The following is a 10,887-nucleotide window of genomic DNA, read 5'->3' on the forward strand; positions in this document are numbered from 1 at the left end:
CAAAGACCTTTTACATCTGCACTTGAAAGGGAATCCTCTGAACTGTCATTCATGTTAAAATTCGACACTCTCCGAGAAGGAATGAACAAAGACTCTAACTATCTTACCCATTACCAAGATAGCTTCCCCAATTATCACCTCTAATACCATTTACTCTCCCCACCTCTAATATAATTAATTCACAGACACTTACCTTCCTTCCTCCCCCACCCTTTCCCTTTCCTGTTCTGAAATGTGATTTGTCCTTTTCATATGTGTTCATTTTTTTTAATTGTATCCTTTGGTATATATGGTTGTGACTATTTTCTTCCACTACTTGATCTGAGGAAGTGGGTCTGGACCACGAAAGCTCATCACCTAATAAACTGTCTTGTTAGTCTTTAAAGTGCTACATAGTCCTGTATTTTGCTTCAACAAAAATGTCTGAGTTTTCCTGGGCAAAACCATCTTCTTCAGATGATAAATATGAAGCAAGAGGCACAGAGGGGCAAATGTAAAGCAGAAAAAGAGGGGGGGGGGAGACTAACATGTTTACCCCTCTGAGACCTCTTTAGTGTTTGCCCCAAGTTAGGCATAGGCAGCAGTGGATGGATCGCTCAATGACTGCCTCTTCCTCTGAAGCATCTGGCACTGGCTACTGTCAGAAGATAGGATAGTGGGCTAGATGGATCTTTGGCCTGTCCCAGCATGGCCTTTGTTTCTTAAGTAACTACTGGCTTACAAAATCAGTATAAAAATACAAAAATGTCACTGCACACTGTTACTGAAAAAATTTCTGATTTTTGCATTGTTACCACAGAATTATATAGTACATCAGTTGGAATATAAAACTTACATTTCAGTGTATAGTATACACGGCAGTATAAACAAGTCATTATATGACATTTTAGTTTGTACTGACTTTGTTAGTGCATTTTATGTAGTTGTTAAACTAGGCAAATACCTAGATGAATTGTACTCCCGGGAAGATCTCTGCCTATACACCTACCATTGGTAGAGAGCCACTGTTTTATGGGACCTGCTTTTGTTGGTGAGAGAGACCAACTTTTGAGTGGCACAGAGCTCTTGTAGCTGGAAACCCTGCTCTCTTGTCTCTCTGTCCAACAGAAGTTGGTCCCATAAATAATAGAATCTCACCCACCTTGTTGCTGTAATATCCTGGTACCAATATGGTTACTAGACTGCACAGTTTCATGGTTGAGATTCACCCTTTGCCCTAACACCAATTTAGCTAGTCATATAACTGCTCTGTCAATTCTAGAGTCTATTTTCACCTTGTTACCTCCCTCCCCACTGTCAGGGTTTCAGAATTATGTGCCACAGGAGACTGAAGGTAGTTCCTTATTCCCAGTTCCTTTCTGGTGGTGCCAGCTCCCTATTCATGATTCCAAGCTCCGTATTCATAGGCCAAAATTATATTTCAATGTAAGATTACGTGTTTAGAAATAGCACCAAATTAACGTGATGGAATATGATAAAGATACATGAGTAATTAGTTAATGATTACTTATACAAGCAAATAAGCTGGTAGTTGACTTACTGTGCTGACAAACTTAAGCCTCCAGTTACCTGAAATGACACGTGCCTGTGACCAACAGTTTCTTCTGTAGGAGCTGGGACACGCCGCACATGATTCAATCCATAGTTCCTGCTCTTTTTTCTGCTACATGTTGTGATCTAGCCTGCCCCACTGCTATCTTGTAAATAGGGCTTGAATAAAGCTATGAGCTGACTAATTAAATAGCTACAGGTTGGACCTCCCTAGTGCCCGGCACCATCAGGACCTGGCCAGTCCTGAATGAGAGAATTTTCTGGATATGGGGAAGTCTTCTGCCATTGGCCCCTAAGCCCATCACCTGCTGCTGGCATTCTGCCCTAGGAGGCACCCTGCCTCGCCCTCTCCCCCAAACTGGCTGGACTGCTTGCCCAGCTACTGCTGGCTCCCTGGGCAGCAGAAGCTCTGGCTCCTGCCATGGAGTTCTGGCCCCGTGCATCCAGGGACAGCCGCAGGGTTCCAGTCCCAGTTCCATGTTCCAGGAGGCTGCTGTAGGGCTCCAACCCCGGCCCTGTGCTCCAGGGGGCAACTGTGGGGCTTTGCCCCCATTCTCTCACTCCAGGGGGCAGCTGGGTGCTTCAGCCCTGTCCTTGCACTCCAGGGGGCTGCAGTGGGGCTCTGGCTCCAGCTCCATGCTTCTGGAGGCTGCCAGGGAACCCCAGCCTTCTGCCCTGTGCTGCCCCACGCTGCTAGAGGCTGCCACAGTGATCCACCCATGGTCCCATGCTTCCCCCAGATGGATCTCCTGCCCTTAGGCTCCCAGGCTCTCTGGTCCAGTAGAATCTGTGGTTGTACTGGATGATGGATGTTGCTGGAGCAGATAGTGCTGGTTTTCAGAGGTACAACCTGTACTATGTATTTGAGAAAGTTTGTCTGTGTGCCTGTGCATGAATCTGTCTGTCTGTTTGTTCAACAACTCCTCCTAAATGATAAGAAGTGGGACCACCAAATTCAGTATGCAGCTTCCTCTTTCCATGCTTTAAGTGATAATAAGGGTTTGGTTGTGCCAGGAAAATGGGACATGTCCAGAATGGGATGGCTTCTCATATAACCATACAGAAAAGAGACAATCACCAGAATCTGGCTGTTCCCCCAGGGAAAGTGCACAATTTGCTGCACTCCTCACTCTGGGTGGGGAGCTGTAGCCAGACATGAACCCCATCTTGGTTTCCGCCCCCCCCCCCCCCCCCCAGAGAGCAAGAGAAAGGCAGTCAGCCTTTGATGCCCTGCGAACGCAGGTGTGCTGCCTGTCCCTGATTCTACCATAAACAGAAACCAGACAGTAAATGGGCTAGCTGACGACCCGGGGCCTCCCGCTGTCCTGATGTCCTGTACCAGTAATTGACATGCCTACACTGTCCCAGGAGAGGAATCTTCGCCAATCACATACCAGAGGTGCCCATTGTCTGCATTTTCCCAGATGTGAATTATGCTTTGCACCCTTCATGGGAAACTCGGTGTTCAAAGCCATTTTTCCTAATTGGCCACTTGAGACCAGGAAGAAGCCTACCAAGGGGTATAAAGAGGGGTTTAGTAGCTCACCCCATTTGAGCTCCAATCATCTACACCTGCTGGCAGGTATTGATTGTCTCCCGAGGTCTGTGGGACGCCCAACCTCGCCCTACTTCTTCCCGAGGGATTGAGAGAAAGACGCTGGCCACGCCAAGTCTGGAACACAGGGGTGAGAATATATACCTGCTAGGCCCTGCCTCCACCACGAAGAGGAGAGGAAGAGGAGCAGCATGCCCCCCTCCCCACAGGGAGCCCCAGCATCCTTGGAGCACCAGGAAGGGAGGCAGCCCGAGCTGCCCTGGAGCATGGGGAGGGTGAGTGCTGAGGGCAGCAACATTCCACCCCCACAATGCCTACAGCAGGTTTTCTGGGGACAGTGTGGGTGGGGCCAGGCTGGCGGTTTGGGATGGCAAAGCTTCCCCCACCTAAGCCCCATGTTAAGGATACAAGCAACACTGGGTAAATCTAGTGACAAAATAAGTCTCGGGTCACCCCAAGTGACATGTCTCTGTGAATGTCAGACTGTTCTGAAGGCGCTGGGACATGCCATTCGCTGACCCAAACATTGTTCTTGAGCAATATGCTGCCATGTGTCGTGCCCCCACCCCATTTCCATTATACGTGGAATTTGAGGAAGGATCTAGGGCTTGACAGGCTGTACATGACAAAATATACCTATTAGGCACCCCATGTGATACATCTTGGCAGCCATCAGACTGAAGGAGCCAGGGCATACTACCCATTGACATGAAGCTTTGTTCTTGCACAGTAAGATGTCACTTCTCCAGCCTACTTGCTTTTTTCTATATGGAGATTGAAAAAGGAGCTGGGTTTTGACAGCTTGTACTTGCAAAATAAGTCTTGGGTCCCAGCACCTCAACTATTAAACTGATGGATTTGAGACGTGACACTCAGACTTGACACTTTTTCTATGAACAAACTGGGGCCCATGTCACTAGTGCTCTCCAATCCATCCCAAACACACACACACCTTTTAGAATGGAATCGGAATGGCAAACTGGGGCAGTTTCAGAAGGTGAAAATGCAGATTCTATGCTTGCAGCTACAGGGATTTGGTGAGTGCTGTGTTTGTTCTCCAGGAGGATTGTGTGGCTGGGCTATGGCACCCTGAATTGCCTGGGTAAGACAGATCTGTTTGTGTCTGGCAGCTGGATTTTGAACACAACCGGTGTTTGACATCTCTGAGAGTAGTTATTCCCTCCCTGTTTGCAAGGTAGGTAGCTGAACAGTAATGCTTGATATATATCAGTTGCCAGGTGAACAGGAATGACAAATCAGATACGTTTGAGTGGGAGTTTACTAGGGTATTGCAACACCAGTTTTAGGTATGTCTCTTCACCAGATAGCAGATATGGATGATGAGGGAACAACTGCTGTGTGACTTGCATTGGATGTGCTGTGTTTTCCTCTCTCATGGAAGATGCAATGAATTTCTGGCGTACGAAATGCAAACTGACAGCCATACTGTGGGAAAAGATATGTGAACTGGAAACATAACTGGCAACATATTGTCATCTTCTTGAACAACCAGATTTGGAAATCAGTCACAGATGGCAGAAGGTGATCAATGATAAGGGAATTGGAGACAGTAAAAACCAAAGAGATCGATAAGCTGTCTGTGATCAAGAGGGGAACGAGAGTCAGGAGACATTTAGCCCAATGAGAAGTATCAAAATGTTTTCAGATAGCAACTCTACTACAGAAGAACCTTTTATAAATGGAACAGAAAGCCACAGGAAATATACCTGATGCATGTCCTTACAATATGAAATAACCAACACTTATTCACAAGAGAAATTCTTCAGCAGTCCTAAGAATGCAAATAATAATCAGCAAACTCCATACGAAGGAAAGCAGACAGAAAATTAAGCAAGGGACAGAATAACAATAGGATGATGTGCTGGTTACAAGCGTCACACAGAGCTAACAGGATTATAGAAGACCTTAGACATCTTGGAAGTGAGTGGAAGAAAAGTAAAGTTTAAGTGATCTTCTCAGAGAGTCTACTAGTCCCATGAGGCAGAAAATACTGGAGGTGAATTGTTGGCTGCATAGTTAATGTGAAGCTGAAGGTATTGGTTTTGTTGAAACTTTCAGTGGGAGAGGAGCCATACAAATGGGATGGCCTGCATCTCATAGATAAAGGGCTAACCCTCTCAGATGCAGATTAGCTGGACCAGTTAGGAGGTTATTAAATCACCAATGCAAGGGGAAGGTGCTAAAGAAACAAATGCAGTACAAAACTCAAACTTCTTGTGCTGAAAAAATTGAACGGATGTGGCAAAGAACGGAAAAAGAAGACATTTTTCAATTGCTTGTATACAAATGTTAGGTGTCTGAGTAAAAGGAAGTAAAAATTCTTGATAAGGAGAAAAAGATACATAACTGGAATTACCAAAGCCTTGTGGGACATGACTGAATAGAATCTGTTTAGGAAGTAGAGTAAAAGAGGTGCGTATGCCTTACAATTAGAGACTATGGGTATGTCTACACTACAGCACTAATTCGAACTAACTTAATTCGAATTAGTTAATTCGAACTAAGCTAATTCGAACTAGTGCATCTAGACCTAAAAACTAGTTCGAATTAGCATTTTGCTAATTCGAACTAGCATGTCCACATTGAGTGGACCCTGAACCAAAGTTAAGGCTGGCCGGAAGCAGTGCCGGCAGGGCATCAGGTTAGGACTTAGAGCGTGGAGCTGCTGTCTCAGGCTAGCCGAGGTCTGTGCTTAAAGGGACCCGACCCCCACCCTGGAGAGACAGTTCTCAGGGTTCCCCACTTGCTTGTCTACCTCGATGAGGGACAGCAAAGCAGTCCTGTCTTGGAGTGCCCTGAGTGCCCACACTCGGCACATCACAGCACTCAGCCATCAGTCTGGCTGCACTTGCCTCAGACTGCCATCCGGAGGGCTCAGTCGGGGGCTGTCAGGATCCAGGAGGCCCTGCAGGAGAACTTCCACCACTTCCACGAGGTGTACCGGTAGTTCGGAATAGGAATCCTAGTCCGAACTACCTAGTTCGAGCCCCGTGTAGCCGCGCTGCACGGGGTTCGAACCAGCGGGGTTTTAAAAATGGCAGCTCCCCGCTTATGCAAATGAAGCCCGGGAAATTCAAATCCCGGGCTTCATTTGCAATTGCGGTATGCCTACATTACCCCGCTAGTTCGAACTAGTGGGGTAGTGTAGACATACCCATAGAGAGTTCAGTCTATGTAGCTGATCAAAAAGAAGATTGAGACATAACTTTATTATGGTGTATATACATATCTTCATAACGAAGAGCTGCACAAGCCTAAATTTTAAACCTGACAGGACTTGAACTTGATCCAAACCTATCTGATCTGAGCCGAAGAGGGTCAAATACTATTCCAACCCACCCTAACCCCTTGCACATGAGACGGTGTCACCTTCAATCTATGGGGTTGATGTAAGGGCAGCTGTGACTGTTGGCATGCTCACTCTGAAGCTCATGCAGGTGCAAGGTGATGATGACTGGCAGGACCGAGGCATGTAGCCTCTGTCACGTTAATCCCATGGACAGGAAAAGAGAAGCAGAGCGGACCCAACCCAAGCTTGAGAGGATCAGGTTGATTTACAGTCTGACCTCACCCAAACTTGACATTTCTCATTGGATCCTATCAGATCTGGGGCATGTTGGGGCATGTTGACATAATAAAACACTGGGAACCATTTGTGCTTCACATGGAAAAAATGCTGGCTACTAAAGGGCTCTTTAATCTAGCAAAGAGAAATAGAACAAGAACCAATGGCTGGAAACTGGAGCCAGATGAATTTAAACTAGAAATTAGTCACTAATGAATAATTTTGGAACAAACTACCAAGGGTATTGACAGATTCTTGAAATCAAGTGGAGATGTTATTCTCAAAGTTGTATTTTAGTCAAATACAAGTTTTTACTGGACTCAATACAGGGTGCAGGTTGAAATTCTACGGTTATACAGGAAGGCAGACTAGATGATCTAATGATCCCTTTTGGCATTAAAAACTATGAATTTATGAAGCCTTTTTACAATCCCTTCTGCACACTGCACACCCCTATCAAAGTTTCCCCCTCTGCGTGGAAGCTTCAGGTTGATTGTGTCAGGATTACAGACTATAAAAAACTCCATATTGAGAGGCAAGCAGCACCAAATTATGCAGCAATTCTAAGCAGAAATTCACAAAGAAACTTCCCTTCTGTGCAAAACAAGGGTTTATTATACAAAGCTTTAGGAATGCTTAAATATAGCTGTCACCAGAGACCAGTAGCAACAATTAATTAATTGAACCAGTTGTTCAATTAATTAAAATGATTTTTATAATAAATAGCAACTTCTTTACCTACTTTACAAAGTCAGTGTCACAGTGCACAAATTCAATGGATTGCACCAGTTTTGTACACGACATTTCATTAATGGTGAACTATACAGGCAGTCCCCGATTTACGCAGATCTGAGGAGTGGCGCTACTGGAGCAACCCAGCAGCACCCCAACTGCTCTGCCCCAGGCGTCCCCAAGTCAGCTCCTGCTGAAACTGACCAGCACTGACTACAGGAAGCCCGAGGCAGAGTTGCTCTGCCCCGGGCTTCCTGGAATCAGCCGCTGATCAGTTTCAGCAGCAGCTGACTTGGGGACGCTTGGGGTTCTTAAGTTGATTCTGTATGTAAGTCAGAACTGGCGGTCAGTTTCAGCAGCGGCTGAATCTGGACGCCAGTTCCGACTTACATACAGATTCCACTTAAGAACAAACCTACAGTCCCTATCTTGTACGTAACCCGGGGACTGCCTGTACATCAAGTTCATTACACTTGCATTCAATATGATCATAGAAAGATTCAAAATGCAACCCTTGGCTGTTTGCACCAGAGATTTCTGTGCATGATAGCAGGTAACTTGAAAGAAAACAAGATGCATTTTGGTGGTCAAATCAAAGCAGTGACCCATGTCTTTTCAAATTCCATTCACAGACTATTCAGACAAAAATGAATTGCCTCTACTTCAGAAGAGCTCATTATCTGTTGCTCTTTTCTGTGTAACTTGAATGTAGCATTAATATTTAAAATATATGAAATATTGATTAGTAGAGAGCATCAAAATGATTTGCATAAATAGTAAAATTTATTAAAGCAAAATTGGTGTAATTATAGGTACAGAGTTGTTAGGACATCGTAAAACATTGGGAACCATTTTGTATGTTTCCACAAACTTGGTCAAACTGAACGCTGGCATTTCTATGATGGAATTTTGGAATTAAAAAGGAAATTAAGTGTAGATAAAGAATCCAGTCCCACAAAGTACATTAAAATGTACCAGCCACATTGCTTTGTTGCATAAGTTTCATAATAACTCTCAAGACACTGGCTGATTCAGCTGCATGGATTCCTGTAAGTAGTTTAGCCGTGTTAGTCTGGTGTAGCTGAAACAAAAAACAGGACTATGTAGCACTTTAAAGACTAACAAGGTGGTTTATTAGGTGATGAGCTTTCATGGGCCAGACCCACTTCCTCAGATCAAATAGTGGAAGAAAATTGTCACAACCATATATACCAAAGGATACAATTAAAAAAAATGAACACATATGAAAAGGACAAATCAAATTTCAGAACAGAAGGAGGATGCGAGGGGGGGGAAGGTAAATGTCTGTGAGCTAATGATATTAGAGGTGATAATTAAGGAAGCTATCTTTGTAATGGGTAAGATAATTGATGTCTTTGTTTAAGCTTAGTTGTAAGGTGTTGAATTTAAGCATGAATGAAAGTTCAGAGGATTCTCTTTCAAGTGTAGTCTTAAAAGGTCTTTGAAGCAGGATGCAGGTAATCAAGTCATTGAGACAATGTCCTTTCTGGATGAAATGGCAAGAAACTGTTTTTTCTTTGTGATCCTGTCTAATATCTGTTTTGTGGGCATTGATTCTTTGGCGAAGTGTCTGAGATGTTTGTCCAATGTACATAGCAGACGGACACTTTTGGCACATGATAGCATAAATTATATTTCTCATAGACTCATAGACTCATAGACTTTGTCAGAAGGGACCATTATGATCATCTAGTCTGACCCCCTGCACAGTACAGGCCACAGAATCTCACACACCCCTCCTAGAATAATCCTCTCACCTATATCTCAGATATTGAAGCCTTCAAATACTTTGAAGACCCCAAGATGCAGAGAATCCTCCAGCTGTGATCTGTACCCCATGCTACAGAGGAAGGCGAAAAACCTCCAGGGTCTCTGCCAGTCTACCCTGGAGGAAAATTCCGTCCCGACCCCAAATATGGCGATCAGCTAAACCCTGAGCATGTGGGCAAGACTCACCAGCCAGACACCCAGAAAGTTCTCTGTAATAACTCCTATCATCCCTCCATTGACCTATTTCCCAGTGATAATGAATGGTCAATTAGTTACCAAGATCATGTTTTTGGATGAGCAGGAATATGTGTTCTTGATCTTATAACTCACTTGGTTAGGTCCAGTAATGGTATTAGCAGAGTGAATATGTGGACAAAGCTGGCAATGGGGTTTGTTGCAAGGGAAGGTACCAGGGTTGGTATTAGTGTGGTATGTTCTGTGGTTGTTGGTAAGAATCATCTTGAGGTTAGGTGGTTGTCTATAGGAGACTATGGGTCTGTCTCCCAGAGCCTCTTGGGCTGTGTCTACACTGCACCCCTTTTCCGGAAAAGGGATGCAGATGAGACAAGTCAGAATTGCAAATGAAGCGGGAATTTAAATTTTCCCCGCTTCATTTGTATAAATGTGGCTGCCGCTTTTTTCCAGCTCGGGGCTTTGCCGGAAAAAAGCGCTAGTATAGACAGGGATCTTTCGGAAAATAAAGCCGTTTCCGAAAGGTCCCTTATTCCTGATTTTAAAGTAGGAATAAGGGACCTTCTGGAAAACGGCTTACTTTCCGCAAGATCCCGTCTAGACTGGCGCTTTTCTCCGGCAAAACCCCGAGCCGGAAAAAAGCGGCAGCCATGTTCATGCAAATGCTGCGGGGGATATTTAAATCCCCCGCGGCATTTGCAATTCCTACTGGTCTCATTAGCATCCCTTTTCCGGAAAAGGGTGCCAATGTAGATACAGCCATAATGTGTTGGACAGGTTTAAGTTGGGGGCTGTAGGTGATGACAAGTGGTGTTCTCTTGTTGGTTTTCTTGGGTCTGTCTTGAAGTAGATGGTTTCTAGGTATTCGTCTGGCTCTTTCAATTTGCTTTTTATTTTTCCGGGTGGGTAGCTGAGGTTTATAAATGCTTGGTAGAGATCCTGAAATTTCTGGTCTCTGTCAGTGGGAATAGAGCAGATGCGGTTGTATCAAAGGGCTTGGCTATAGATGATGGATCGTATGGTGTGTTCTGGATAGGAGCTGGAGGCATGTAGGTAACTGTATGAGTCAGTGGGTTTTCTGTAGAGAGTGGTGTCTAATTTTCCATTGCTGATTTGTACTGTGGTGTCCAGGAAATGGATCTCTCGAGTGGAATTGTCCAGGCTGAGTGTGATGGTGGGGTGTAGGTTGTTAAAATCTCTGTGGAATGTCTCCAGTGTTTCTTGGCCATGAGTCCAGATCATAAAGATGTCATCGATGTAGCGTAAGTAGAGAAGGGGTAAAAGGGGACGGGAGTTGAGGAAACGTTCTAAGTCAGCCATAAAGATATTAGCGTACTGTGGGGCCATGCATGTACCCATGGCTGTGCCGCTGATCTGGAGGTATAAGTTGTTCTCAAACTGGAAATAATTGTGGGTGAAAACAAAGTTACATAGGTATGCTGTCAGATTGGCAGTGGTGTCCTCTGGGATACTGTTTCTA

The sequence above is a fragment of the Pelodiscus sinensis genome, chromosome 1, assembly GCF_052426305.1.
Source record: "Pelodiscus sinensis isolate ZL-2025 chromosome 1, ASM5242630v1, whole genome shotgun sequence".
Taxonomy (NCBI): Eukaryota; Metazoa; Chordata; order Testudines; family Trionychidae; genus Pelodiscus; species Pelodiscus sinensis.